Source organism: Artibeus jamaicensis, unplaced genomic scaffold, assembly GCF_021234435.1.
Source record: "Artibeus jamaicensis isolate MK-2021 breed Jamaican fruit bat unplaced genomic scaffold, CSHL_Jam_final contig_240, whole genome shotgun sequence".
Classification (NCBI taxonomy): Eukaryota; Metazoa; Chordata; class Mammalia; order Chiroptera; family Phyllostomidae; genus Artibeus; species Artibeus jamaicensis.
Genome location: NW_026521506.1, coordinates 19,562,272 through 19,569,598, shown reverse-complemented (window position 1 = coordinate 19,569,598; position 7,327 = coordinate 19,562,272). Strand labels below are relative to the sequence as shown.

At 39.3% G+C, this 7,327-nt stretch overlaps 1 pseudogene; it reads right to left on the bottom strand.

The window, feature by feature from the left end:
* Window positions 1–2,045: 2,045 nt before the first annotated feature.
* LOC119060118 (N-acetylneuraminate lyase-like) lies at window positions 2,046–3,235 on the bottom strand (annotated as a pseudogene).
* Between the last annotated feature and the right edge of the window lie 4,092 nt (window positions 3,236–7,327).

Genomic DNA, 7,327 nt, shown 5'->3' with positions numbered 1-7,327 from the left:
GTAACTGGGATAGGGAGGGTGTGCTGTTGCATATAGTAGGTTTTAGGGGATCAGCCCAGAAGTTATATGGTCACTTTCACTCACATGCAGTTGGCCAGCTCTGTCATGTAGCCATATCTAGGTGCAAGGGTGACTGGGAAATGTAACCTAGTTGTGTTCCTAGGAATTGGATTCTGGTGAGCACACATAGACTCTAAGTGAGTCTAGTGAGTACTCATTAGAGGTGCATTAGTATTTTTGCATTGTTTTTTAGGACAATTATTTGGGTTTGGGAATACTCTTCCTAAAGAGCTTTCTTGATTTTTTTGAGACTACCCAAATTGTCTCTGAATAATCAAACAAGCAGAGATGTTCCCTCCCCCACCAATATTCACAGGCAAATTTCTTGGTACTCTGGTCCCTCTGTCCAGTCTTCTTTTGGACTAAGTCATCTTCAATCTGTAGTTGAGTCCTCAGACTCTAGTTTTCCACCATACATACATCTGCTCTGGCTTCGTATCTTCAGTCATTTAATGAAGTATCTGACCTTTACCTGTGATGGGCACTACTTGCTCTATGTACAATACTGTGAATTGTTTACATTTCTTTCTGTGTCTGAACTCAACCCCTCTCTTGCTTCTTGACATGATACTAGCTTGTCAGGTTTGCATCTCAGAAAGACTTTGTGTCATCTTAACTAGGGCCGATTACTTCCTGGAGAAGGAGGGAATAGTTTTCCCTGCCCTGGTTTCTGGAGAGTGATTGATGAACTATTTACAGTTGAGTTAATGTAATCACCTTCCCAGTGTCCTTTGGTACCTCAAGTTTGTGTAAGGAAGCGGATAGATATATGTGGTACAGCCTGACATGGCTTATTTGGAAAAGATTGCTGAAAGATAACTGATGCCATTGCCATCTCACAAAATATCAAATACATGTTTATGGTGAAACATTCAGTGTATTCATAAAGGACAAACCCTGCATAAATATCCTGGGAAGCTGGGGTTCAATTTTGTTAGTTCAAGTTTGTTAGTTACACTGAAGGAAACTATTTGTTTCTTTCCCATAGGGGATTCAGAATGAAACTCCTTTTTTACCCATTACAAGTTTTCTGTGATGTGTTTTAAATGGGGCCCTCCATTTAAGCAATTTCTGTGCTCTGCTCATGTTTTGCTCTCCAACAAATTGCTAGGCAAACAAAATGCCTGGGGCCTATGACCAATTGTGGGTATTAGAGTTCAGAGCTATTTTTAAAATAACATTTCCTTCCTGGTTATAAAAGTAATGCATAACAATGACTTATGCTTCCCAGTTGATACCAAGAGCACGGTGCAGGACTCAGTCTTTTGCATGCATTGAATAATCTTTATAACAACTTCTTGGATGTAACTATAATGATTTCCATTTAACATAGGTGGAAATGGAGGTCCTAAGAAATCCTGTATCTTGTTTAGGTTGACAACCAGGAAGTGGTAATACTAGAATTAGAACATGTGTCATCTGATTCTGATACTGGGGCCAAAACACTACTGCCACCAAATCCTACCTTTATACCTGACTATTATAGCAAATCTGAAGAATATAAAATATAATGAAGATAAAAATAAAAATTATTTGTATTAGAACAACCTAGAAATATCTATTTTTTGAAATGAATATTTATTAAAATGAAAGTACATTATAGTGGTTTAAAATGAGAAAACTTTAAAATAGGATTAAAAAGCAGAAATTAAGATAATAGGAGCCCCCAAAGCCAGGTGGAATTAATCAATTACATTTTTCTTCTTGATTCTATTTTATCCATATAAATAGAAATTTCTCTGCAAAAATTTTGCGCAGTGTTGAAGGGCTCAGGGCTCCTTACCCCTTTTGGAGTTTTTGCCCCTTCACAAAATAAAACTTTATAAAGATCATAGTAGGTACTTAAATACTTGTTGATTGATGTAAGATTTCATTTGCTAGGAAAGAATATAGTTTAAGCTCATCCATAAAGTCTTTTGTAAGTGAAAGCACTATTCAAGGCAGATTATATCTGAATGTACACACCCTGACTTGATAAAAAGGCATTAGCTACAGGCTTCCAAGTTTCCATTCTTGGAATCAGTAAAAGAAAGGAAATCCAGACTCTTCAGTTCAGCTTTCACATTATCTGTAAACTCCTTGGAGGATTTCTGCAGTAGAAGTCAGGGTGGGCCCATTGGAGTCCCAGATACCAGAGTCACGTTGGCTTTGATTGGTGACACTCCAAAACTTAGTTTGACCACAAAGTTCATAAATCTCTGAGCACAAAACTGATAATTCAAGGCCAAAGAGAAGTCTTTCCATTGAGAAGCCTCCAATATCTGGTTTGTCTTTTTCCTGGGTAGCTAAAGATACAGCCCAGTACTCCAGTTGCTCCCATGGCCAGAGCACTCAGCAGTTGCTCACCCATCCCAAAAAGGAAAGCAAGCTGTCACGGGCAATTTTGATTGATATGCTGCCTGAATTCTAAGAGATCTGTGTCACTAAATTTCAGTCCTTGAAAGGTAGGGATGTTCTCCTGAATTCCAACCAACAACTCCTCGGCATGAACTGCTCAGAACAATAAATGCCTCATTAATCTGCCCATCAGATATACTTATTTTATTTGGTACATATTCTTCAAGTCTTTATCCCTGATGGATAGGTAGTTTTTAAATGAACAGGCTTTGTACTCCACTTTTAACATTTAACCTCTTACTGTGAGCATATTTTCAAGTCATTAAATTTTGTTAAAAGCATTTTTTTTTGGTTGCATGCCTTTCAGCTGTACCATAATTCATTTAACCAATCCTTATTACTGGACATTTTTCTGCTTTCAGTTTTTGCTATATTACAAAACCAATTATAAATAATTCTACCATAAATCCATTTGACTATTTTTGACTGATTATTTTCTTGTTATAAATTCCTAGTAGAATTACTGTTTTAAATATATCCATGTGTTCAAGGCCCTTGACACCTATTGTCAAATATAACAGGTTCTTTGTTGCATCTGTATATCAGTCAATCATAACTGACTTTAATATACTTTATAATTGATTCTAATCAATACCAGATATATCTTTTTTTATATGCTCATCAAATACAAAATAGATTAGGATTACTTTAAGTAGCATGTTTTCTTCTTTATCTCTAGATCTATGTTTCGGGAAGAAGGAAAGGATTGAGCCTCAACCTTACCAGCTCAGAAAAGGCTTGATTACCTCAGGATACCTGAGGTGGGACTGGATGGCATCTTCAGCAATATATGGCTACCAGGAAGGAGGGCCTGCGGGATAGGCTGGGGGAATTCTGCCTACTAGGAGAATTGTGCATAGATGTAACATTTGCGGGTATATTCCATTTGTGAGATTGGCATTCTTGAATACAAAAGAGTGGTAAAAATAACTTTCAACAGTTAGTGTCTTTCAGCTTAGAGACTGAATTTAAAATTCTACTCATTTGAAGCTGTCATGACTTTCCCTATGTAATGCCCTTGCAACGGCTCTATAAGGAAGTGGTCCCCAACCTTTTTGTCACCAGGGACTGGTTTCATGGAAGACAATTTTTTCATGGATGGGCAGGGGAGCCAGGTGGTAATGGGAGTAAATCTTTCCTTGCTTGCCCACTGCTAACCTTCTGCTGTGTGGCCTGGTTCCAGTACTGGTCTGTGGCCTAGCAGTTGGGGACCCCTGCTATAAGACACACAGATTAAGTACTATTTTCTTCAATTTATAAAAGATCACAACAGTAAAGTAGAAATGTATCACGTGCATACTGTAAGACAGGCCTTGTGCTTGTCTACCTTAAGGCATACTTTGTATGCCTTATTCTCTTTAATGCTTGAAAGAACCCTATGAAATTGGTACCACACTTCATTGTGATAGGGCCATTATTGTGAACCAATGTCACTCCAATAAATTCAATAAAAAAAGAAAAACAACAATTTAAAATAATGTATTTAAAGTCACAAATTGAGCAAGTGGCAGAAAAGGGATTCAAATGCACTTGGTTTCCAGAGAAATCTCAAAGGTGCTTAATTGCCTTGTTTAATGTCTGCCAGAGACTAAGCAGTTGAACTGGAACCATGTCCAGGTCTGTGTTCAGTGATCTTTCCAGTACTGCAAGATTTCACTGTACACATTTGGAGGCAGTTGGCAATGTCAGCCCTCGTTTGAAGTGCCCAAACTATGAAGAGTCTCTCAAGCACAGGCTAAGTTTGCTTACAGACACAGTGGCAAATCATTGGCTTTGTTCCCAACATCTGTGCATGCCCCTGTGTGTGTTTGAACCTGAGGGGACCTGAAAGTTCCCACAGGCACCTGTTTACTAATGAGTAAGTGGAGGAACTAAGAGATAAAATAACCTGTTGAAGGTGACATATTTGGTAAAGGAAGTAGAGATCATAATACCCCTTTCCCAGAGTTGTTGAGAGCATTATATGCATGTTTGAAAGTGCCTTTTACAAAGTAAGCATTTGGTAAATATTCATAAATATTAATAATGACTATGATGATGATGACCATTATCCTGTTACTATAATAGTGTAATCAGTTCTTCTGCTTCATTAATTCTTGTGTCCTCAAATGAAGACCCTTAGTGTCATTCCTTGTCTTACTGGATCAAATGTTGCCTGACAGATTGGCAAATATCCATTCCACAGTGTATGAAGAATGCCTCTTAGGAAGTTGTTGTTTACCTAGGAGAAGCTAGCTAACCCTGAGATCCTCAGACTTATACCAAAACTATAGAAGCTTCTAAGCAGAGACATTTTTTTTGATGTGTCAACCTCACACATATCTTTTATAAGCAGTGGCACTTCTACTTTTACACACTATACTTAAACATGAGTCTGCTTCAACATGATAGGAAGCAACAAGCTACCCAATCCATGCTATTTTAAGTTTTTAATAGCAAAATCCTCTGGCATCTAGAACACTTCTTTCTACAGAATGTGCTGACACAGTGGAATATAATTCAATGGGACCTTATACCTAGTATATTTTACTACCAGCATGTTTTATTTATGCTTGCTTGACTGTATGAATGGGCAATTTTCCTTTCAAATGAAGAGGCATTCTAGTAACTGAACTATAATTTTCCAAGGAGAATTAGTTGGCCCCTGTTTTGAAGGAAAAGGTCATTTTGTCTGAGAGAAATGAACATTTTCCTGGTGAGGTAGTTCCATTGCCACTAAAATATATGGTGTGTAGACACTAGCTTGATTTTTCCTACAAAGAGTGAATACAAATAGTGGCACTGTCTAGTCTTCCATTATTAAAGCCGTGTATACTAGTAAGGCTAGAACCAGACAGACACAGCTCTGGGTTAGAGTTCTGGCTATAACTGTACTGGGGATCACATCACTGCCATGTGCAGGAGCCTTCACACTGGCAAATGAGGAAACAGAGCAAGCCTTGCCTCTCAAGGAAGCATAGCGAAGAATGTAGTTTTGTATTGTTAGTCCCCCCCACAACTGTGCTGTGTATTGATATGGCCAGGGCCAGCTATCACCCTGAGAACAGGCAAGAGAATATGGCAGACACTATAAACCCATTCCTGCTACCAGAAATAAAATAAAATATAAAATAAATCAGTTAATAAAAAACTTAGTGCTTACTGTTAATTATGTGAACAAGTTGAGCACCTAAAATGTGGGGGGATATTGTAGTAGAGGTTTTACTAACAGTATTGCCAAACTTCCAAACAATTATGCAGGATAGGTACTATTACTCTCATGCCCATTTTGCAGATGTGGAAACCAAGGTGCAGAGAAATTAAATAATTTTCCAAGGAAAGATGGTAGGAGTCAAGCTTAAGATTGAATTCCAGAGCCTGTATTCTTTACTAAGCCCAGTTTTTTCATCAGCATAAAAAACAGCCCTGGCTGATGTAGCTCAGTGGATTGAGCATGGGCCTGGGAACCAAAGGGTCACAAGTTCAATTCCCAGTCAGGGCATGTGCCTGGGTTATGGGCCAGGTCCCCAGAAAGGGGTGTGTGAGAGGCAACCACACATTGATGTTTCTTTCCCTTTCTTTCTCCTTCCCTTCCTCTCTTTCTGAAAATAAATAAAAATCTAAAATAAATTTTTTTAAAAAGTGCATTGCTGTGGACACCAAGGCAACACAAACATTTTATAGTGTATTCATTAGAATACTTGTGTCTCAATCTGTGTAGACCACTTAAAAAAAAAACAAACCATAGCAGCCTTTAAGGATAAATACTGTTAACATCACCACCATACAGATAAAGAAACTGAATCACACAACTTCCTCAAGGTCATCTAACTCGTATGGTACAGAGGTAAGACTCTATAGTTTGATTCTATAACACCAGCCTGCAAGGAGGCTATGAAGATGAATAAAACAGGATCCTTGCTCATATGATTTTGTGTTTTAATAAGTGAGGAATGGACCTTGGACATGAATCACTAGAGTTCAAAGTCCAATGTAATAAGTTCCATATGAGTAATAAAAGTAGAAGGAAGAGAAAGAGGGGAGAGAGTACATGGGAGGAGGAGGAAGGATGAAAGGGGGAAGAGGAAAGAGAATGAGAAATAATTCTATAGAAGAGAGAAATTCCATTTCTGTTCATTATAGTTCAAGACAGGCCAGTAAGCCAGGACAAGTGGAATGGAGAAACTGAGACAGATAGATGAACAAAATGACTGAGCAATTTATAGTCAGATACAGAAGGTCTAGGCCTCAGTTTTATTTCAGCTCCAGGCCCAGAAAAGCATCAAAACAAGGTGGGTGAGGCCAGGACCAGCTACAATGCCTAAAGACCCCTGCCCTGTCACTGACCAATCAGTGGAGATCATGAACCTGAAAGGACACAGCTGAAGAACTCATGAATATTCTGCTGAAACCCTCCCCTGAGACCTTCCCTAAGATTCTTGCCCGCAAGAAAGAGAGAAAAACCTCAAGACAAAGGGCTCAGCACTTGAGCTGTCCCTCTGGGAAGCAACACGCCATTCCCTTTCCCCTCTTCTTCCCTTTCTTCTTCCCCCACAGGCACACATCCCCTAAACTCTAAGAGACCCCTAAGACTTGCAATTAGAGGAGCAGTGGGCAGCAGCAGGTGGTCCCAGGCTAACCTGCTGAATCATCCCCAAGGCCACTTTTCTCTGACTTCCCAGTGAGCTAAGGCAGCCCAACCTAGGCTGTTCTCTTGCTTCTTCTATGCCAAGTTCTTCCTTGTTTCACTGTTCCCAGCTTTAATAAATGTACCCTCATAGTCCCCCGGACTCGTGTTGTGAAATCTTTCTTACACGGAAGTCCAGAACCCACACGCTACTGGCTGGCCCTAGGCAGACTTGCTCAGGGCCAGGCCTCTGTCTGGTAACAG